The sequence below is a fragment of the Salmo salar genome, unplaced genomic scaffold (genome assembly GCF_965601325.2).
Source record: "Salmo salar unplaced genomic scaffold, fSalSal1 ptg000293l, whole genome shotgun sequence".
Taxonomy (NCBI): domain Eukaryota; kingdom Metazoa; phylum Chordata; class Actinopteri; order Salmoniformes; family Salmonidae; genus Salmo; species Salmo salar.
Window position 1 is genome coordinate 301,602 of NW_027675346.1, and position 17,725 is coordinate 319,326.

General features: G+C 43.1%; 46 non-coding genes across 46 annotated transcripts; all 46 read left to right on the top strand.

Moving 5' to 3' along the window:
• The first annotated feature begins 79 nt into the window (after window positions 1-79).
• On the top strand, window positions 80-198 carry LOC145869539 (5S ribosomal RNA). Its single transcript, XR_014385535.1, has one exon. It is a non-coding gene; the product is annotated as a 5S ribosomal RNA (ribosomal RNA).
• A 409-nt stretch (window positions 199-607) lies between these two features.
• Window positions 608-726, top strand: LOC145869550 (5S ribosomal RNA). Its single transcript, XR_014385546.1, has one exon. It is a non-coding gene; the product is annotated as a 5S ribosomal RNA (ribosomal RNA).
• Window positions 727-865: 139 nt separating this feature from the next.
• Window positions 866-984, top strand: LOC145869562 (5S ribosomal RNA). The gene has a single exon (XR_014385558.1). It is a non-coding gene; the product is annotated as a 5S ribosomal RNA (ribosomal RNA).
• A 409-nt stretch (window positions 985-1,393) lies between these two features.
• LOC145869573 (5S ribosomal RNA) lies at window positions 1,394-1,512 on the top strand. Its single transcript, XR_014385569.1, has one exon. It is a non-coding gene; the product is annotated as a 5S ribosomal RNA (ribosomal RNA).
• Window positions 1,513-1,651: 139 nt separating this feature from the next.
• Window positions 1,652-1,770, top strand: LOC145869584 (5S ribosomal RNA). The gene has a single exon (XR_014385580.1). It is a non-coding gene; the product is annotated as a 5S ribosomal RNA (ribosomal RNA).
• Window positions 1,771-2,179: 409 nt separating this feature from the next.
• LOC145869595 (5S ribosomal RNA) lies at window positions 2,180-2,298 on the top strand. The gene has a single exon (XR_014385591.1). It is a non-coding gene; the product is annotated as a 5S ribosomal RNA (ribosomal RNA).
• A 139-nt stretch (window positions 2,299-2,437) lies between these two features.
• LOC145869606 (5S ribosomal RNA) lies at window positions 2,438-2,556 on the top strand. The gene has a single exon (XR_014385602.1). It is a non-coding gene; the product is annotated as a 5S ribosomal RNA (ribosomal RNA).
• A 409-nt stretch (window positions 2,557-2,965) lies between these two features.
• Window positions 2,966-3,084, top strand: LOC145869617 (5S ribosomal RNA). Its single transcript, XR_014385613.1, has one exon. It is a non-coding gene; the product is annotated as a 5S ribosomal RNA (ribosomal RNA).
• Window positions 3,085-3,223: 139 nt separating this feature from the next.
• Window positions 3,224-3,342, top strand: LOC145875456 (5S ribosomal RNA). The gene has a single exon (XR_014391092.1). It is a non-coding gene; the product is annotated as a 5S ribosomal RNA (ribosomal RNA).
• A 409-nt stretch (window positions 3,343-3,751) lies between these two features.
• Window positions 3,752-3,870, top strand: LOC145869628 (5S ribosomal RNA). Its single transcript, XR_014385624.1, has one exon. It is a non-coding gene; the product is annotated as a 5S ribosomal RNA (ribosomal RNA).
• A 139-nt stretch (window positions 3,871-4,009) lies between these two features.
• On the top strand, window positions 4,010-4,128 carry LOC145869639 (5S ribosomal RNA). The gene has a single exon (XR_014385635.1). It is a non-coding gene; the product is annotated as a 5S ribosomal RNA (ribosomal RNA).
• A 409-nt stretch (window positions 4,129-4,537) lies between these two features.
• LOC145869650 (5S ribosomal RNA) lies at window positions 4,538-4,656 on the top strand. The gene has a single exon (XR_014385646.1). It is a non-coding gene; the product is annotated as a 5S ribosomal RNA (ribosomal RNA).
• Window positions 4,657-4,795: 139 nt separating this feature from the next.
• On the top strand, window positions 4,796-4,914 carry LOC145875457 (5S ribosomal RNA). Its single transcript, XR_014391093.1, has one exon. It is a non-coding gene; the product is annotated as a 5S ribosomal RNA (ribosomal RNA).
• A 409-nt stretch (window positions 4,915-5,323) lies between these two features.
• Window positions 5,324-5,442, top strand: LOC145869661 (5S ribosomal RNA). Its single transcript, XR_014385657.1, has one exon. It is a non-coding gene; the product is annotated as a 5S ribosomal RNA (ribosomal RNA).
• Window positions 5,443-5,581: 139 nt separating this feature from the next.
• On the top strand, window positions 5,582-5,700 carry LOC145869673 (5S ribosomal RNA). Its single transcript, XR_014385669.1, has one exon. It is a non-coding gene; the product is annotated as a 5S ribosomal RNA (ribosomal RNA).
• A 409-nt stretch (window positions 5,701-6,109) lies between these two features.
• On the top strand, window positions 6,110-6,228 carry LOC145869682 (5S ribosomal RNA). The gene has a single exon (XR_014385678.1). It is a non-coding gene; the product is annotated as a 5S ribosomal RNA (ribosomal RNA).
• Window positions 6,229-6,367: 139 nt separating this feature from the next.
• Window positions 6,368-6,486, top strand: LOC145869693 (5S ribosomal RNA). The gene has a single exon (XR_014385689.1). It is a non-coding gene; the product is annotated as a 5S ribosomal RNA (ribosomal RNA).
• A 139-nt stretch (window positions 6,487-6,625) lies between these two features.
• LOC145875458 (5S ribosomal RNA) lies at window positions 6,626-6,744 on the top strand. Its single transcript, XR_014391094.1, has one exon. It is a non-coding gene; the product is annotated as a 5S ribosomal RNA (ribosomal RNA).
• Window positions 6,745-7,153: 409 nt separating this feature from the next.
• On the top strand, window positions 7,154-7,272 carry LOC145869704 (5S ribosomal RNA). Its single transcript, XR_014385700.1, has one exon. It is a non-coding gene; the product is annotated as a 5S ribosomal RNA (ribosomal RNA).
• A 139-nt stretch (window positions 7,273-7,411) lies between these two features.
• Window positions 7,412-7,530, top strand: LOC145869715 (5S ribosomal RNA). Its single transcript, XR_014385711.1, has one exon. It is a non-coding gene; the product is annotated as a 5S ribosomal RNA (ribosomal RNA).
• Window positions 7,531-7,939: 409 nt separating this feature from the next.
• On the top strand, window positions 7,940-8,058 carry LOC145869726 (5S ribosomal RNA). The gene has a single exon (XR_014385722.1). It is a non-coding gene; the product is annotated as a 5S ribosomal RNA (ribosomal RNA).
• A 139-nt stretch (window positions 8,059-8,197) lies between these two features.
• LOC145875459 (5S ribosomal RNA) lies at window positions 8,198-8,316 on the top strand. Its single transcript, XR_014391095.1, has one exon. It is a non-coding gene; the product is annotated as a 5S ribosomal RNA (ribosomal RNA).
• Window positions 8,317-8,725: 409 nt separating this feature from the next.
• On the top strand, window positions 8,726-8,844 carry LOC145869737 (5S ribosomal RNA). Its single transcript, XR_014385733.1, has one exon. It is a non-coding gene; the product is annotated as a 5S ribosomal RNA (ribosomal RNA).
• A 139-nt stretch (window positions 8,845-8,983) lies between these two features.
• Window positions 8,984-9,102, top strand: LOC145869748 (5S ribosomal RNA). Its single transcript, XR_014385744.1, has one exon. It is a non-coding gene; the product is annotated as a 5S ribosomal RNA (ribosomal RNA).
• A 409-nt stretch (window positions 9,103-9,511) lies between these two features.
• On the top strand, window positions 9,512-9,630 carry LOC145869759 (5S ribosomal RNA). Its single transcript, XR_014385755.1, has one exon. It is a non-coding gene; the product is annotated as a 5S ribosomal RNA (ribosomal RNA).
• A 139-nt stretch (window positions 9,631-9,769) lies between these two features.
• Window positions 9,770-9,888, top strand: LOC145869770 (5S ribosomal RNA). The gene has a single exon (XR_014385766.1). It is a non-coding gene; the product is annotated as a 5S ribosomal RNA (ribosomal RNA).
• Window positions 9,889-10,297: 409 nt separating this feature from the next.
• Window positions 10,298-10,416, top strand: LOC145869571 (5S ribosomal RNA). Its single transcript, XR_014385567.1, has one exon. It is a non-coding gene; the product is annotated as a 5S ribosomal RNA (ribosomal RNA).
• Window positions 10,417-10,555: 139 nt separating this feature from the next.
• Window positions 10,556-10,674, top strand: LOC145869782 (5S ribosomal RNA). The gene has a single exon (XR_014385778.1). It is a non-coding gene; the product is annotated as a 5S ribosomal RNA (ribosomal RNA).
• A 139-nt stretch (window positions 10,675-10,813) lies between these two features.
• LOC145869793 (5S ribosomal RNA) lies at window positions 10,814-10,932 on the top strand. The gene has a single exon (XR_014385789.1). It is a non-coding gene; the product is annotated as a 5S ribosomal RNA (ribosomal RNA).
• A 139-nt stretch (window positions 10,933-11,071) lies between these two features.
• LOC145875460 (5S ribosomal RNA) lies at window positions 11,072-11,190 on the top strand. Its single transcript, XR_014391096.1, has one exon. It is a non-coding gene; the product is annotated as a 5S ribosomal RNA (ribosomal RNA).
• Window positions 11,191-11,599: 409 nt separating this feature from the next.
• LOC145869804 (5S ribosomal RNA) lies at window positions 11,600-11,718 on the top strand. Its single transcript, XR_014385800.1, has one exon. It is a non-coding gene; the product is annotated as a 5S ribosomal RNA (ribosomal RNA).
• Window positions 11,719-11,857: 139 nt separating this feature from the next.
• LOC145869815 (5S ribosomal RNA) lies at window positions 11,858-11,976 on the top strand. The gene has a single exon (XR_014385811.1). It is a non-coding gene; the product is annotated as a 5S ribosomal RNA (ribosomal RNA).
• Window positions 11,977-12,385: 409 nt separating this feature from the next.
• Window positions 12,386-12,504, top strand: LOC145869826 (5S ribosomal RNA). Its single transcript, XR_014385822.1, has one exon. It is a non-coding gene; the product is annotated as a 5S ribosomal RNA (ribosomal RNA).
• A 139-nt stretch (window positions 12,505-12,643) lies between these two features.
• On the top strand, window positions 12,644-12,762 carry LOC145869837 (5S ribosomal RNA). Its single transcript, XR_014385833.1, has one exon. It is a non-coding gene; the product is annotated as a 5S ribosomal RNA (ribosomal RNA).
• A 409-nt stretch (window positions 12,763-13,171) lies between these two features.
• LOC145869848 (5S ribosomal RNA) lies at window positions 13,172-13,290 on the top strand. The gene has a single exon (XR_014385844.1). It is a non-coding gene; the product is annotated as a 5S ribosomal RNA (ribosomal RNA).
• A 139-nt stretch (window positions 13,291-13,429) lies between these two features.
• Window positions 13,430-13,548, top strand: LOC145875461 (5S ribosomal RNA). Its single transcript, XR_014391097.1, has one exon. It is a non-coding gene; the product is annotated as a 5S ribosomal RNA (ribosomal RNA).
• Window positions 13,549-13,957: 409 nt separating this feature from the next.
• On the top strand, window positions 13,958-14,076 carry LOC145869859 (5S ribosomal RNA). The gene has a single exon (XR_014385855.1). It is a non-coding gene; the product is annotated as a 5S ribosomal RNA (ribosomal RNA).
• A 139-nt stretch (window positions 14,077-14,215) lies between these two features.
• Window positions 14,216-14,334, top strand: LOC145869870 (5S ribosomal RNA). The gene has a single exon (XR_014385866.1). It is a non-coding gene; the product is annotated as a 5S ribosomal RNA (ribosomal RNA).
• Window positions 14,335-14,743: 409 nt separating this feature from the next.
• Window positions 14,744-14,862, top strand: LOC145868916 (5S ribosomal RNA). The gene has a single exon (XR_014384911.1). It is a non-coding gene; the product is annotated as a 5S ribosomal RNA (ribosomal RNA).
• Window positions 14,863-15,001: 139 nt separating this feature from the next.
• Window positions 15,002-15,120, top strand: LOC145869881 (5S ribosomal RNA). Its single transcript, XR_014385877.1, has one exon. It is a non-coding gene; the product is annotated as a 5S ribosomal RNA (ribosomal RNA).
• A 409-nt stretch (window positions 15,121-15,529) lies between these two features.
• Window positions 15,530-15,648, top strand: LOC145868917 (5S ribosomal RNA). Its single transcript, XR_014384912.1, has one exon. It is a non-coding gene; the product is annotated as a 5S ribosomal RNA (ribosomal RNA).
• A 139-nt stretch (window positions 15,649-15,787) lies between these two features.
• LOC145869892 (5S ribosomal RNA) lies at window positions 15,788-15,906 on the top strand. The gene has a single exon (XR_014385888.1). It is a non-coding gene; the product is annotated as a 5S ribosomal RNA (ribosomal RNA).
• A 409-nt stretch (window positions 15,907-16,315) lies between these two features.
• LOC145869902 (5S ribosomal RNA) lies at window positions 16,316-16,434 on the top strand. Its single transcript, XR_014385898.1, has one exon. It is a non-coding gene; the product is annotated as a 5S ribosomal RNA (ribosomal RNA).
• Window positions 16,435-16,573: 139 nt separating this feature from the next.
• Window positions 16,574-16,692, top strand: LOC145869913 (5S ribosomal RNA). The gene has a single exon (XR_014385909.1). It is a non-coding gene; the product is annotated as a 5S ribosomal RNA (ribosomal RNA).
• Window positions 16,693-17,101: 409 nt separating this feature from the next.
• LOC145869923 (5S ribosomal RNA) lies at window positions 17,102-17,220 on the top strand. Its single transcript, XR_014385919.1, has one exon. It is a non-coding gene; the product is annotated as a 5S ribosomal RNA (ribosomal RNA).
• A 139-nt stretch (window positions 17,221-17,359) lies between these two features.
• On the top strand, window positions 17,360-17,478 carry LOC145869934 (5S ribosomal RNA). Its single transcript, XR_014385930.1, has one exon. It is a non-coding gene; the product is annotated as a 5S ribosomal RNA (ribosomal RNA).
• Window positions 17,479-17,725: the final 247 nt, after the last annotated feature.

Sequence of the window (17,725 nt, forward strand, 5' to 3'; positions counted from 1 at the left end):
TTATCTAATTGGTGAAAATGCAATGTCTGTTTATCACACTCACTTTGACTATATATGTTGTAGCAAGAGATTGTTTCTCGCTTACGGCCATACCAGCCTGGGTACGCCCGATCTCGTCTGATCTCGGAAGCTAAGCAGGGTCGGGCCTGGTTAGTACTTGGATGGGAGACCGCCTGGGAATACCAGGTGCTGTAAGCATTTTGTCCACGAGGGTGTGCCCCTGCACTATTTCATCAGCAACACTGCCTTGTAGTAAGCATTTAATGATGAATTGACTAAATGCAGCTTCCTGCCTTTTTAATAGGATCAAATTTCCTTGTGTTTTCAATTAGCATCTGCCTTGTATTTATAAGACAAACAAGAATATTGTTGCTGAATGCAGCTTGTGTGTGCTTTGTGCTCCTTTGCCCTGTTCAAATGATGAAAGGAAATAAAGTTTGTATTTTATCCAACTACCTGTGCTAAAAAGTGATGGGAACAGTGTTTGTAATTTCTTCTACTTTTTCAGTGACACAAAGTTCAAGCTGCTTATCTAATTGGTGAAAATGCAATGTCTGTTTATCACACTCACTTTGACTATATATGTTGTAGCAAGAGATTGTTTCTCGCTTACGGCCATACCAGCCTGGGTACGCCCGATCTCGTCTGATCTCGGAAGCTAAGCAGGGTCGGGCCTGGTTAGTACTTGGATGGGAGACCGCCTGGGAATACCAGGTGCTGTAAGCATTTTGTCCACGAGGGTGTGCTCTTGCACTATTTCATCAGCAACACTGCCTTGTATTAAGCATTTAATGATGAATTGACTAAATGTCTGTTTTATCAGACTCACTTTGACTATATATGTTGTAGCAAGAGATTGTTTCTCGCTTACGGCCATACCAGCCTGGGTACGCCCGATCTCGTCTGATCTCGGAAGCTAAGCAGGGTCGGGCCTGGTTAGTACTTGGATGGGAGACCGCCTGGGAATACCAGGTGCTGTAAGCATTTTGTCCACGAGGGTGTGCCCCTGCACTATTTCATCAGCAACACTGCCTTGTAGTAAGCATTTAATGATGAATTGACTAAATGCAGCTTCCTGCCTTTTTAATAGGATCAAATTTCCTTGTGTTTTCAATTAGCATCTGCCTTGTATTTATAAGACAAACAAGAATATTGTTGCTGAATGCAGCTTGTGTGTGCTTTGTGCTCCTTTGCCCTGTTCAAATGATGAAAGGAAATAAAGTTTGTATTTTATCCAACTACCTGTGCTAAAAAGTGATGGGAACAGTGTTTGTAATTTCTTCTACTTTTTCAGTGACACAAAGTTCAAGCTGCTTATCTAATTGGTGAAAATGCAATGTCTGTTTATCACACTCACTTTGACTATATATGTTGTAGCAAGAGATTGTTTCTCGCTTACGGCCATACCAGCCTGGGTACGCCCGATCTCGTCTGATCTCGGAAGCTAAGCAGGGTCGGGCCTGGTTAGTACTTGGATGGGAGACCGCCTGGGAATACCAGGTGCTGTAAGCATTTTGTCCACGAGGGTGTGCTCTTGCACTATTTCATCAGCAACACTGCCTTGTATTAAGCATTTAATGATGAATTGACTAAATGTCTGTTTTATCAGACTCACTTTGACTATATATGTTGTAGCAAGAGATTGTTTCTCGCTTACGGCCATACCAGCCTGGGTACGCCCGATCTCGTCTGATCTCGGAAGCTAAGCAGGGTCGGGCCTGGTTAGTACTTGGATGGGAGACCGCCTGGGAATACCAGGTGCTGTAAGCATTTTGTCCACGAGGGTGTGCCCCTGCACTATTTCATCAGCAACACTGCCTTGTAGTAAGCATTTAATGATGAATTGACTAAATGCAGCTTCCTGCCTTTTTAATAGGATCAAATTTCCTTGTGTTTTCAATTAGCATCTGCCTTGTATTTATAAGACAAACAAGAATATTGTTGCTGAATGCAGCTTGTGTGTGCTTTGTGCTCCTTTGCCCTGTTCAAATGATGAAAGGAAATAAAGTTTGTATTTTATCCAACTACCTGTGCTAAAAAGTGATGGGAACAGTGTTTGTAATTTCTTCTACTTTTTCAGTGACACAAAGTTCAAGCTGCTTATCTAATTGGTGAAAATGCAATGTCTGTTTATCACACTCACTTTGACTATATATGTTGTAGCAAGAGATTGTTTCTCGCTTACGGCCATACCAGCCTGGGTACGCCCGATCTCGTCTGATCTCGGAAGCTAAGCAGGGTCGGGCCTGGTTAGTACTTGGATGGGAGACCGCCTGGGAATACCAGGTGCTGTAAGCATTTTGTCCACGAGGGTGTGCTCTTGCACTATTTCATCAGCAACACTGCCTTGTATTAAGCATTTAATGATGAATTGACTAAATGTCTGTTTTATCAGACTCACTTTGACTATATATGTTGTAGCAAGAGATTGTTTCTCGCTTACGGCCATACCAGCCTGGGTACGCCCGATCTCGTCTGATCTCGGAAGCTAAGCAGGGTCGGGCCTGGTTAGTACTTGGATGGGAGACCGCCTGGGAATACCAGGTGCTGTAAGCATTTTGTCCACGAGGGTGTGCCCCTGCACTATTTCATCAGCAACACTGCCTTGTAGTAAGCATTTAATGATGAATTGACTAAATGCAGCTTCCTGCCTTTTTAATAGGATCAAATTTCCTTGTGTTTTCAATTAGCATCTGCCTTGTATTTATAAGACAAACAAGAATATTGTTGCTGAATGCAGCTTGTGTGTGCTTTGTGCTCCTTTGCCCTGTTCAAATGATGAAAGGAAATAAAGTTTGTATTTTATCCAACTACCTGTGCTAAAAAGTGATGGGAACAGTGTTTGTAATTTCTTCTACTTTTTCAGTGACACAAAGTTCAAGCTGCTTATCTAATTGGTGAAAATGCAATGTCTGTTTATCACACTCACTTTGACTATATATGTTGTAGCAAGAGATTGTTTCTCGCTTACGGCCATACCAGCCTGGGTACGCCCGATCTCGTCTGATCTCGGAAGCTAAGCAGGGTCGGGCCTGGTTAGTACTTGGATGGGAGACCGCCTGGGAATACCAGGTGCTGTAAGCATTTTGTCCACGAGGGTGTGCTCTTGCACTATTTCATCAGCAACACTGGCTTGTATTAAGCATTTAATGATGAATTGACTAAATGTCTGTTTTATCAGACTCACTTTGACTATATATGTTGTAGCAAGAGATTGTTTCTCGCTTACGGCCATACCAGCCTGGGTACGCCCGATCTCGTCTGATCTCGGAAGCTAAGCAGGGTCGGGCCTGGTTAGTACTTGGATGGGAGACCGCCTGTGAATACCAGGTGCTGTAAGCATTTTGTCCACGAGGGTGTGCCCCTGCACTATTTCATCAGCAACACTGCCTTGTAGTAAGCATTTAATGATGAATTGACTAAATGCAGCTTCCTGCCTTTTTAATAGGATCAAATTTCCTTGTGTTTTCAATTAGCATCTGCCTTGTATTTATAAGACAAACAAGAATATTGTTGCTGAATGCAGCTTGTGTGTGCTTTGTGCTCCTTTGCCCTGTTCAAATGATGAAAGGAAATAAAGTTTGTATTTTATCCAACTACCTGTGCTAAAAAGTGATGGGAACAGTGTTTGTAATTTCTTCTACTTTTTCAGTGACACAAAGTTCAAGCTGCTTATCTAATTGGTGAAAATGCAATGTCTGTTTATCACACTCACTTTGACTATATATGTTGTAGCAAGAGATTGTTTCTCGCTTACGGCCATACCAGCCTGGGTACGCCCGATCTCGTCTGATCTCGGAAGCTAAGCAGGGTCGGGCCTGGTTAGTACTTGGATGGGAGACCGCCTGGGAATACCAGGTGCTGTAAGCATTTTGTCCACGAGGGTGTGCTCTTGCACTATTTCATCAGCAACACTGCCTTGTATTAAGCATTTAATGATGAATTGACTAAATGTCTGTTTTATCAGACTCACTTTGACTATATATGTTGTAGCAAGAGATTGTTTCTCGCTTACGGCCATACCAGCCTGGGTACGCCCGATCTCGTCTGATCTCGGAAGCTAAGCAGGGTCGGGCCTGGTTAGTACTTGGATGGGAGACCGCCTGGGAATACCAGGTGCTGTAAGCATTTTGTCCACGAGGGTGTGCCCCTGCACTATTTCATCAGCAACACTGCCTTGTAGTAAGCATTTAATGATGAATTGACTAAATGCAGCTTCCTGCCTTTTTAATAGGATCAAATTTCCTTGTGTTTTCAATTAGCATCTGCCTTGTATTTATAAGACAAACAAGAATATTGTTGCTGAATGCAGCTTGTGTGTGCTTTGTGCTCCTTTGCCCTGTTCAAATGATGAAAGGAAATAAAGTTTGTATTTTATCCAACTACCTGTGGTAAAAAGTGATGGGAACAGTGTTTGTAATTTCTTCTACTTTTTCAGTGACACAAAGTTCAAGCTGCTTATCTAATTGGTGAAAATGCAATGTCTGTTTATCACACTCACTTTGACTATATATGTTGTAGCAAGAGATTGTTTCTCGCTTACGGCCATACCAGCCTGGGTACGCCCGATCTCGTCTGATCTCGGAAGCTAAGCAGGGTCGGGCCTGGTTAGTACTTGGATGGGAGACCGCCTGGGAATACCAGGTGCTGTAAGCATTTTGTCCACGAGGGTGTGCTCTTGCACTATTTCATCAGCAACACTGGCTTGTATTAAGCATTTAATGATGAATTGACTAAATGTCTGTTTTATCAGACTCACTTTGACTATATATGTTGTAGCAAGAGATTGTTTCTCGCTTACGGCCATACCAGCCTGGGTACGCCCGATCTCGTCTGATCTCGGAAGCTAAGCAGGGTCGGGCCTGGTTAGTACTTGGATGGGAGACCGCCTGTGAATACCAGGTGCTGTAAGCATTTTGTCCACGAGGGTGTGCCCCTGCACTATTTCATCAGCAACACTGCCTTGTAGTAAGCATTTAATGATGAATTGACTAAATGCAGCTTCCTGCCTTTTTAATAGGATCAAATTTCCTTGTGTTTTCAATTAGCATCTGCCTTGTATTTATAAGACAAACAAGAATATTGTTGCTGAATGCAGCTTGTGTGTGCTTTGTGCTCCTTTGCCCTGTTCAAATGATGAAAGGAAATAAAGTTTGTATTTTATCCAACTACCTGTGCTAAAAAGTGATGGGAACAGTGTTTGTAATTTCTTCTACTTTTTCAGTGACACAAAGTTCAAGCTGCTTATCTAATTGGTGAAAATGCAATGTCTGTTTATCACACTCACTTTGACTATATATGTTGTAGCAAGAGATTGTTTCTCGCTTACGGCCATACCAGCCTGGGTACGCCCGATCTCGTCTGATCTCGGAAGCTAAGCAGGGTCGGGCCTGGTTAGTACTTGGATGGGAGACCGCCTGGGAATACCAGGTGCTGTAAGCATTTTGTCCACGAGGGTGTGCTCTTGCACTATTTCATCAGCAACACTGCCTTGTATTAAGCATTTAATGATGAATTGACTAAATGTCTGTTTTATCAGACTCACTTTGACTATATATGTTGTAGCAAGAGATTGTTTCTCGCTTACGGCCATACCAGCCTGGGTACGCCCGATCTCGTCTGATCTCGGAAGCTAAGCAGGGTCGGGCCTGGTTAGTACTTGGATGGGAGACCGCCTGGGAATACCAGGTGCTGTAAGCATTTTGTCCACGAGGGTGTGCCCCTGCACTATTTCATCAGCAACACTGCCTTGTAGTAAGCATTTAATGATGAATTGACTAAATGCAGCTTCCTGCCTTTTTAATAGGATCAAATTTCCTTGTGTTTTCAATTAGCATCTGCCTTGTATTTATAAGACAAACAAGAATATTGTTGCTGAATGCAGCTTGTGTGTGCTTTGTGCTCCTTTGCCCTGTTCAAATGATGAAAGGAAATAAAGTTTGTATTTTATCCAACTACCTGTGCTAAAAAGTGATGGGAACAGTGTTTGTAATTTCTTCTACTTTTTCAGTGACACAAAGTTCAAGCTGCTTATCTAATTGGTGAAAATGCAATGTCTGTTTATCACACTCACTTTGACTATATATGTTGTAGCAAGAGATTGTTTCTCGCTTACGGCCATACCAGCCTGGGTACGCCCGATCTCGTCTGATCTCGGAAGCTAAGCAGGGTCGGGCCTGGTTAGTACTTGGATGGGAGACCGCCTGGGAATACCAGGTGCTGTAAGCATTTTGTCCACGAGGGTGTGCTCTTGCACTATTTCATCAGCAACACTGCCTTGTATTAAGCATTTAATGATGAATTGACTAAATGTCTGTTTTATCAGACTCACTTTGACTATATATGTTGTAGCAAGAGATTGTTTCTCGCTTACGGCCATACCAGCCTGGGTACGCCCGATCTCGTCTGATCTCGGAAGCTAAGCAGGGTCGGGCCTGGTTAGTACTTGGATGGGAGACCGCCTGGGAATACCAGGTGCTGTAAGCATTTTGTCCACGAGGGTGTGCTCTTGCACTATTTCATCAGCAACACTGGCTTGTATTAAGCATTTAATGATGAATTGACTAAATGTCTGTTTTATCAGACTCACTTTGACTATATATGTTGTAGCAAGAGATTGTTTCTCGCTTACGGCCATACCAGCCTGGGTACGCCCGATCTCGTCTGATCTCGGAAGCTAAGCAGGGTCGGGCCTGGTTAGTACTTGGATGGGAGACCGCCTGTGAATACCAGGTGCTGTAAGCATTTTGTCCACGAGGGTGTGCCCCTGCACTATTTCATCAGCAACACTGCCTTGTAGTAAGCATTTAATGATGAATTGACTAAATGCAGCTTCCTGCCTTTTTAATAGGATCAAATTTCCTTGTGTTTTCAATTAGCATCTGCCTTGTATTTATAAGACAAACAAGAATATTGTTGCTGAATGCAGCTTGTGTGTGCTTTGTGCTCCTTTGCCCTGTTCAAATGATGAAAGGAAATAAAGTTTGTATTTTATCCAACTACTTGTGCTAAAAAGTGATGGGAACAGTGTTTGTAATTTCTTCTACTTTTTCAGTGACACAAAGTTCAAGCTGCTTATCTAATTGGTGAAAATGCAATGTCTGTTTATCACACTCACTTTGACTATATATGTTGTAGCAAGAGATTGTTTCTCGCTTACGGCCATACCAGCCTGGGTACGCCCGATCTCGTCTGATCTCGGAAGCTAAGCAGGGTCGGGCCTGGTTAGTACTTGGATGGGAGACCGCCTGGGAATACCAGGTGCTGTAAGCATTTTGTCCACGAGGGTGTGCTCTTGCACTATTTCATCAGCAACACTGCCTTGTATTAAGCATTTAATGATGAATTGACTAAATGTCTGTTTTATCAGACTCACTTTGACTATATATGTTGTAGCAAGAGATTGTTTCTCGCTTACGGCCATACCAGCCTGGGTACGCCCGATCTCGTCTGATCTCGGAAGCTAAGCAGGGTCGGGCCTGGTTAGTACTTGGATGGGAGACCGCCTGGGAATACCAGGTGCTGTAAGCATTTTGTCCACGAGGGTGTGCCCCTGCACTATTTCATCAGCAACACTGCCTTGTAGTAAGCATTTAATGATGAATTGACTAAATGCAGCTTCCTGCCTTTTTAATAGGATCAAATTTCCTTGTGTTTTCAATTAGCATCTGCCTTGTATTTATAAGACAAACAAGAATATTGTTGCTGAATGCAGCTTGTGTGTGCTTTGTGCTCCTTTGCCCTGTTCAAATGATGAAAGGAAATAAAGTTTGTATTTTATCCAACTACCTGTGGTAAAAAGTGATGGGAACAGTGTTTGTAATTTCTTCTACTTTTTCAGTGACACAAAGTTCAAGCTGCTTATCTAATTGGTGAAAATGCAATGTCTGTTTATCACACTCACTTTGACTATATATGTTGTAGCAAGAGATTGTTTCTCGCTTACGGCCATACCAGCCTGGGTACGCCCGATCTCGTCTGATCTCGGAAGCTAAGCAGGGTCGGGCCTGGTTAGTACTTGGATGGGAGACCGCCTGGGAATACCAGGTGCTGTAAGCATTTTGTCCACGAGGGTGTGCTCTTGCACTATTTCATCAGCAACACTGGCTTGTATTAAGCATTTAATGATGAATTGACTAAATGTCTGTTTTATCAGACTCACTTTGACTATATATGTTGTAGCAAGAGATTGTTTCTCGCTTACGGCCATACCAGCCTGGGTACGCCCGATCTCGTCTGATCTCGGAAGCTAAGCAGGGTCGGGCCTGGTTAGTACTTGGATGGGAGACCGCCTGTGAATACCAGGTGCTGTAAGCATTTTGTCCACGAGGGTGTGCCCCTGCACTATTTCATCAGCAACACTGCCTTGTAGTAAGCATTTAATGATGAATTGACTAAATGCAGCTTCCTGCCTTTTTAATAGGATCAAATTTCCTTGTGTTTTCAATTAGCATCTGCCTTGTATTTATAAGACAAACAAGAATATTGTTGCTGAATGCAGCTTGTGTGTGCTTTGTGCTCCTTTGCCCTGTTCAAATGATGAAAGGAAATAAAGTTTGTATTTTATCCAACTACCTGTGCTAAAAAGTGATGGGAACAGTGTTTGTAATTTCTTCTACTTTTTCAGTGACACAAAGTTCAAGCTGCTTATCTAATTGGTGAAAATGCAATGTCTGTTTATCACACTCACTTTGACTATATATGTTGTAGCAAGAGATTGTTTCTCGCTTACGGCCATACCAGCCTGGGTACGCCCGATCTCGTCTGATCTCGGAAGCTAAGCAGGGTCGGGCCTGGTTAGTACTTGGATGGGAGACCGCCTGGGAATACCAGGTGCTGTAAGCATTTTGTCCACGAGGGTGTGCTCTTGCACTATTTCATCAGCAACACTGCCTTGTATTAAGCATTTAATGATGAATTGACTAAATGTCTGTTTTATCAGACTCACTTTGACTATATATGTTGTAGCAAGAGATTGTTTCTCGCTTACGGCCATACCAGCCTGGGTACGCCCGATCTCGTCTGATCTCGGAAGCTAAGCAGGGTCGGGCCTGGTTAGTACTTGGATGGGAGACCGCCTGGGAATACCAGGTGCTGTAAGCATTTTGTCCACGAGGGTGTGCCCCTGCACTATTTCATCAGCAACACTGCCTTGTAGTAAGCATTTAATGATGAATTGACTAAATGCAGCTTCCTGCCTTTTTAATAGGATCAAATTTCCTTGTGTTTTCAATTAGCATCTGCCTTGTATTTATAAGACAAACAAGAATATTGTTGCTGAATGCAGCTTGTGTGTGCTTTGTGCTCCTTTGCCCTGTTCAAATGATGAAAGGAAATAAAGTTTGTATTTTATCCAACTACCTGTGCTAAAAAGTGATGGGAACAGTGTTTGTAATTTCTTCTACTTTTTCAGTGACACAAAGTTCAAGCTGCTTATCTAATTGGTGAAAATGCAATGTCTGTTTATCACACTCACTTTGACTATATATGTTGTAGCAAGAGATTGTTTCTCGCTTACGGCCATACCAGCCTGGGTACGCCCGATCTCGTCTGATCTCGGAAGCTAAGCAGGGTCGGGCCTGGTTAGTACTTGGATGGGAGACCGCCTGGGAATACCAGGTGCTGTAAGCATTTTGTCCACGAGGGTGTGCTCTTGCACTATTTCATCAGCAACACTGCCTTGTATTAAGCATTTAATGATGAATTGACTAAATGTCTGTTTTATCAGACTCACTTTGACTATATATGTTGTAGCAAGAGATTGTTTCTCGCTTACGGCCATACCAGCCTGGGTACGCCCGATCTCGTCTGATCTCGGAAGCTAAGCAGGGTCGGGCCTGGTTAGTACTTGGATGGGAGACCGCCTGGGAATACCAGGTGCTGTAAGCATTTTGTCCACGAGGGTGTGCCCCTGCACTATTTCATCAGCAACACTGCCTTGTAGTAAGCATTTAATGATGAATTGACTAAATGCAGCTTCCTGCCTTTTTAATAGGATCAAATTTCCTTGTGTTTTCAATTAGCATCTGCCTTGTATTTATAAGACAAACAAGAATATTGTTGCTGAATGCAGCTTGTGTGTGCTTTGTGCTCCTTTGCCCTGTTCAAATGATGAAAGGAAATAAAGTTTGTATTTTATCCAACTACCTGTGCTAAAAAGTGATGGGAACAGTGTTTGTAATTTCTTCTACTTTTTCAGTGACACAAAGTTCAAGCTGCTTATCTAATTGGTGAAAATGCAATGTCTGTTTATCACACTCACTTTGACTATATATGTTGTAGCAAGAGATTGTTTCTCGCTTATGGCCATACCAGCCTGGGTACGCCCGATCTCGTCTGATCTCGGAAGCTAAGCAGGGTCTGGCCTGGTTAGTACTTGGATGGGAGACCGCCTGGGAATACCAGGTGCTGTAAGCATTTTGTCCACGAGGGTGTGCTCTTGCACTATTTCATCAGCAACACTGCCTTGTATTAAGCATTTAATGATGAATTGACTAAATGTCTGTTTTATCAGACTCACTTTGACTATATATGTTGTAGCAAGAGATTGTTTCTCGCTTACGGCCATACCAGCCTGGGTACGCCCGATCTCGTCTGATCTCGGAAGCTAAGCAGGGTCGGGCCTGGTTAGTACTTGGATGGGAGACCGCCTGGGAATACCAGGTGCTGTAAGCATTTTGTCCACGAGGGTGTGCTCTTGCACTATTTCATCAGCAACACTGCCTTGTATTAAGCATTTAATGATGAATTGACTAAATGTCTGTTTTATCAGACTCACTTTGACTATATATGTTGTAGCAAGAGATTGTTTCTCGCTTACGGCCATACCAGCCTGGGTACGCCCGATCTCGTCTGATCTCGGAAGCTAAGCAGGGTCGGGCCTGGTTAGTACTTGGATGGGAGACCGCCTGGGAATACCAGGTGCTGTAAGCATTTTGTCCACGAGGGTGTGCTCTTGCACTATTTCATCAGCAACACTGGCTTGTATTAAGCATTTAATGATGAATTGACTAAATGTCTGTTTTATCAGACTCACTTTGACTATATATGTTGTAGCAAGAGATTGTTTCTCGCTTACGGCCATACCAGCCTGGGTACGCCCGATCTCGTCTGATCTCGGAAGCTAAGCAGGGTCGGGCCTGGTTAGTACTTGGATGGGAGACCGCCTGTGAATACCAGGTGCTGTAAGCATTTTGTCCACGAGGGTGTGCCCCTGCACTATTTCATCAGCAACACTGCCTTGTAGTAAGCATTTAATGATGAATTGACTAAATGCAGCTTCCTGCCTTTTTAATAGGATCAAATTTCCTTGTGTTTTCAATTAGCATCTGCCTTGTATTTATAAGACAAACAAGAATATTGTTGCTGAATGCAGCTTGTGTGTGCTTTGTGCTCCTTTGCCCTGTTCAAATGATGAAAGGAAATAAAGTTTGTATTTTATCCAACTACCTGTGCTAAAAAGTGATGGGAACAGTGTTTGTAATTTCTTCTACTTTTTCAGTGACACAAAGTTCAAGCTGCTTATCTAATTGGTGAAAATGCAATGTCTGTTTATCACACTCACTTTGACTATATATGTTGTAGCAAGAGATTGTTTCTCGCTTACGGCCATACCAGCCTGGGTACGCCCGATCTCGTCTGATCTCGGAAGCTAAGCAGGGTCGGGCCTGGTTAGTACTTGGATGGGAGACCGCCTGGGAATACCAGGTGCTGTAAGCATTTTGTCCACGAGGGTGTGCTCTTGCACTATTTCATCAGCAACACTGCCTTGTATTAAGCATTTAATGATGAATTGACTAAATGTCTGTTTTATCAGACTCACTTTGACTATATATGTTGTAGCAAGAGATTGTTTCTCGCTTACGGCCATACCAGCCTGGGTACGCCCGATCTCGTCTGATCTCGGAAGCTAAGCAGGGTCGGGCCTGGTTAGTACTTGGATGGGAGACCGCCTGGGAATACCAGGTGCTGTAAGCATTTTGTCCACGAGGGTGTGCCCCTGCACTATTTCATCAGCAACACTGCCTTGTAGTAAGCATTTAATGATGAATTGACTAAATGCAGCTTCCTGCCTTTTTAATAGGATCAAATTTCCTTGTGTTTTCAATTAGCATCTGCCTTGTATTTATAAGACAAACAAGAATATTGTTGCTGAATGCAGCTTGTGTGTGCTTTGTGCTCCTTTGCCCTGTTCAAATGATGAAAGGAAATAAAGTTTGTATTTTATCCAACTACCTGTGCTAAAAAGTGATGGGAACAGTGTTTGTAATTTCTTCTACTTTTTCAGTGACACAAAGTTCAAGCTGCTTATCTAATTGGTGAAAATGCAATGTCTGTTTATCACACTCACTTTGACTATATATGTTGTAGCAAGAGATTGTTTCTTGCTTACGGCCATACCAGCCTGGGTACGCCCGATCTCGTCTGATCTCGGAAGCTAAGCAGGGTCGGGCCTGGTTAGTACTTGGATGGGAGACCGCCTGGGAATACCAGGTGCTGTAAGCATTTTGTCCACGAGGGTGTGCTCTTGCACTATTTCATCAGCAACACTGCCTTGTATTAAGCATTTAATGATGAATTGACTAAATGTCTGTTTTATCAGACTCACTTTGACTATATATGTTGTAGCAAGAGATTGTTTCTCGCTTACGGCCATACCAGCCTGGGTACGCCCGATCTCGTCTGATCTCGGAAGCTAAGCAGGGTCGGGCCTGGTTAGTACTTGGATGGGAGACCGCCTGGGAATACCAGGTGCTGTAAGCATTTTGTCCACGAGGGTGTGCCCCTGCACTATTTCATCAGCAACACTGCCTTGTAGTAAGCATTTAATGATGAATTGACTAAATGCAGCTTCCTGCCTTTTTAATAGGATCAAATTTCCTTGTGTTTTCAATTAGCATCTGCCTTGTATTTATAAGACAAACAAGAATATTGTTGCTGAATGCAGCTTGTGTGTGCTTTGTGCTCCTTTGCCCTGTTCAAATGATGAAAGGAAATAAAGTTTGTATTTTATCCAACTACCTGTGGTAAAAAGTGATGGGAACAGTGTTTGTAATTTCTTCTACTTTTTCAGTGACACAAAGTTCAAGCTGCTTATCTAATTGGTGAAAATGCAATGTCTGTTTATCACACTCACTTTGACTATATATGTTGTAGCAAGAGATTGTTTCTCGCTTACGGCCATACCAGCCTGGGTACGCCCGATCTCGTCTGATCTCGGAAGCTAAGCAGGGTCGGGCCTGGTTAGTACTTGGATGGGAGACCGCCTGGGAATACCAGGTGCTGTAAGCATTTTGTCCACGAGGGTGTGCTCTTGCACTATTTCATCAGCAACACTGGCTTGTATTAAGCATTTAATGATGAATTGACTAAATGTCTGTTTTATCAGACTCACTTTGACTATATATGTTGTAGCAAGAGATTGTTTCTCGCTTACGGCCATACCAGCCTGGGTACGCCCGATCTCGTCTGATCTCGGAAGCTAAGCAGGGTCGGGCCTGGTTAGTACTTGGATGGGAGACCGCCTGTGAATACCAGGTGCTGTAAGCATTTTGTCCACGAGGGTGTGCCCCTGCACTATTTCATCAGCAACACTGCCTTGTAGTAAGCATTTAATGATGAATTGACTAAATGCAGCTTCCTGCCTTTTTAATAGGATCAAATTTCCTTGTGTTTTCAATTAGCATCTGCCTTGTATTTATAAGACAAACAAGAATATTGTTGCTGAATGCAGCTTGTGTGTGCTTTGTGCTCCTTTGCCCTGTTCAAATGATGAAAGGAAATAAAGTTTGTATTTTATCCAACTACCTGTGCTAAAAAGTGATGGGAACAGTGTTTGTAATTTCTTCTACTTTTTCAGTGACACAAAGTTCAAGCTGCTTATCTAATTGGTGAAAATGCAATGTCTGTTTATCACACTCACTTTGACTATATATGTTGTAGCAAGAGATTGTTTCTCGCTTACGGCCATACCAGCCTGGGTACGCCCGATCTCGTCTGATCTCGGAAGCTAAGCAGGGTCGGGCCTGGTTAGTACTTGGATGGGAGACCGCCTGGGAATACCAGGTGCTGTAAGCATTTTGTCCACGAGGGTGTGCTCTTGCACTATTTCATCAGCAACACTGCCTTGTATTAAGCATTTAATGATGAATTGACTAAATGTCTGTTTTATCAGACTCACTTTGACTATATATGTTGTAGCAAGAGATTGTTTCTCGCTTACGGCCATACCAGCCTGGGTACGCCCGATCTCGTCTGATCTCGGAAGCTAAGCAGGGTCGGGCCTGGTTAGTACTTGGATGGGAGACCGCCTGGGAATACCAGGTGCTGTAAGCATTTTGTCCACGAGGGTGTGCCCCTGCACTATTTCATCAGCAACACTGCCTTGTAGTAAGCATTTAATGATGAATTGACTAAATGCAGCTTCCTGCCTTTTTAATAGGATCAAATTTCCTTGTGTTTTCAATTAGCATCTGCCTTGTATTTATAAGACAAACAAGAATATTGTTGCTGAATGCAGCTTGTGTGTGCTTTGTGCTCCTTTGCCCTGTTCAAATGATGAAAGGAAATAAAGTTTGTATTTTATCCAACTACCTGTGCTAAAAAGTGATGGGAACAGTGTTTGTAATTTCTTCTACTTTTTCAGTGACACAAAGTTCAAGCTGCTTATCTAATTGGTGAAAATGCAATGTCTGTTTATCACACTCACTTTGACTATATATGTTGTAGCAAGAGATTGTTTCTCGCTTACGGCCATACCAGCCTGGGTACGCCCGATCTCGTCTGATCTCGGAAGCTAAGCAGGGTCTGGCCTGGTTAGTACTTGGATGGGAGACCGCCTGGGAATACCAGGTGCTGTAAGCATTTTGTCCACGAGGGTGTGCTCTTGCACTATTTCATCAGCAACACTGCCTTGTATTAAGCATTTAATGATGAATTGACTAAATGTCTGTTTTATCAGACTCACTTTGACTATATATGTTGTAGCAAGAGATTGTTTCTCGCTTACGGCCATACCAGCCTGGGTACGCCCGATCTCGTCTGATCTCGGAAGCTAAGCAGGGTCGGGCCTGGTTAGTACTTGGATGGGAGACCGCCTGGGAATACCAGGTGCTGTAAGCATTTTGTCCACGAGGGTGTGCCCCTGCACTATTTCATCAGCAACACTGCCTTGTAGTAAGCATTTAATGATGAATTGACTAAATGCAGCTTCCTGCCTTTTTAATAGGATCAAATTTCCTTGTGTTTTCAATTAGCATCTGCCTTGTATTTATAAGACAAACAAGAATATTGTTGCTGAATGCAGCTTGTGTGTGCTTTGTGCTCCTTTGCCCTGTTCAAATGATGAAAGGAAATAAAGTTTGTATTTTATCCAACTACCTGTGCTAAAAAGTGATGGGAACAGTGTTTGTAATTTCTTCTACTTTTTCAGTGACACAAAGTTCAAGCTGCTTATCTAATTGGTGAAAATGCAATGTCTGTTTATCACACTCACTTTGACTATATATGTTGTAGCAAGAGATTGTTTCTCGCTTACGGCCATACCAGCCTGGGTACGCCCGATCTCGTCTGATCTCGGAAGCTAAGCAGGGTCTGGCCTGGTTAGTACTTGGATGGGAGACCGCCTGGGAATACCAGGTGCTGTAAGCATTTTGTCCACGAGGGTGTGCTCTTGCACTATTTCATCAGCAACACTGCCTTGTATTAAGCATTTAATGATGAATTGACTAAATGTCTGTTTTATCAGACTCACTTTGACTATATATGTTGTAGCAAGAGATTGTTTCTCGCTTACGGCCATACCAGCCTGGGTACGCCCGATCTCGTCTGATCTCGGAAGCTAAGCAGGGTCGGGCCTGGTTAGTACTTGGATGGGAGACCGCCTGGGAATACCAGGTGCTGTAAGCATTTTGTCCACGAGGGTGTGCCCCTGCACTATTTCATCAGCAACACTGCCTTGTAGTAAGCATTTAATGATGAATTGACTAAATGCAGCTTCCTGCCTTTTTAATAGGATCAAATTTCCTTGTGTTTTCAATTAGCATCTGCCTTGTATTTATAAGACAAACAAGAATATTGTTGCTGAATGCAGCTTGTGTGTGCTTTGTGCTCCTTTGCCCTGTTCAAATGATGAAAGGAAATAAAGTTTGTATTTTATCCAACTACCTGTGCTAAAAAGTGATGGGAACAGTGTTTGTAATTTCTTCTACTTTTTCAGTGACACAAAGTTCAAGCTGCTTATCTAATTGGTGAAAATGCAATGTCTGTTTATCACACTCACTTTGACTATATATGTTGTAGCAAGAGATTGTTTCTCGCTTACGGCCATACCAGCCTGGGTACGCCCGATCTCGTCTGATCTCGGAAGCTAAGCAGGGTCGGGCCTGGTTAGTACTTGGATGGGAGACCGCCTGGGAATACCAGGTGCTGTAAGCATTTTGTCCACGAGGGTGTGCTCTTGCACTATTTCATCAGCAACACTGCCTTGTATTAAGCATTTAATGATGAATTGACTAAATGTCTGTTTTATCAGACTCACTTTGACTATATATGTTGTAGCAAGAGATTGTTTCTCGCTTACGGCCATACCAGCCTGGGTACGCCCGATCTCGTCTGATCTCGGAAGCTAAGCAGGGTCGGGCCTGGTTAGTACTTGGATGGGAGACCGCCTGGGAATACCAGGTGCTGTAAGCATTTTGTCCACGAGGGTGTGCCCCTGCACTATTTCATCAGCAACACTGCCTTGTAGTAAGCATTTAATGATGAATTGACTAAATGCAGCTTCCTGCCTTTTTAATAGGATCAAATTTCCTTGTGTTTTCAATTAGCATCTGCCTTGTATTTATAAGACAAACAAGAATATTGTTGCTGAATGCAGCTTGTGTGTGCTTTGTGCTCCTTTGCCCTGTTCAAATGATGAAAGGAAATAAAGTTTGTATTTTATCCAACTACCTGTGCTAAAAAGTGATGGGAACAGTGTTTGTAATTTCTTCTACTTTTTCAGTGACACAAAGTTCAAGCTGCTTATCTAATTGGTGAAAATGCAATGTCTGTTTATCACACTCACTTTGACTATATATGTTGTAGCAAGAGATTGTTTCTCGCTTACGGCCATACCAGCCTGGGTACGCCCGATCTCGTCTGATCTCGGAAGCTAAGCAGGGTCGGGCCTGGTTAGTACTTGGATGGGAGACCGCCTGGGAATACCAGGTGCTGTAAGCATTTTGTCCACGAGGGTGTGCTCTTGCACTATTTCATCAGCAACACTGCCTTGTATTAAGCATTTAATGATGAATTGACTAAATGTCTGTTTTATCAGACTCACTTTGACTATATATGTTGTAGCAAGAGATTGTTTCTCGCTTACGGCCATACCAGCCTGGGTACGCCCGATCTCGTCTGATCTCGGAAGCTAAGCAGGGTCGGGCCTGGTTAGTACTTGGATGGGAGACCGCCTGGGAATACCAGGTGCTGTAAGCATTTTGTCCACGAGGGTGTGCCCCTGCACTATTTCATCAGCAACACTGCCTTGTAGTAAGCATTTAATGATGAATTGACTAAATGCAGCTTCCTGCCTTTTTAATAGGATCAAATTTCCTTGTGTTTTCAATTAGCATCTGCCTTGTATTTATAAGACAAACAAGAATATTGTTGCTGAATGCAGCTTGTGTGTGCTTTGTGCTCCTTTGCCCTGTTCAAATGATGAAAGGAAATAAAGTTTGTATTT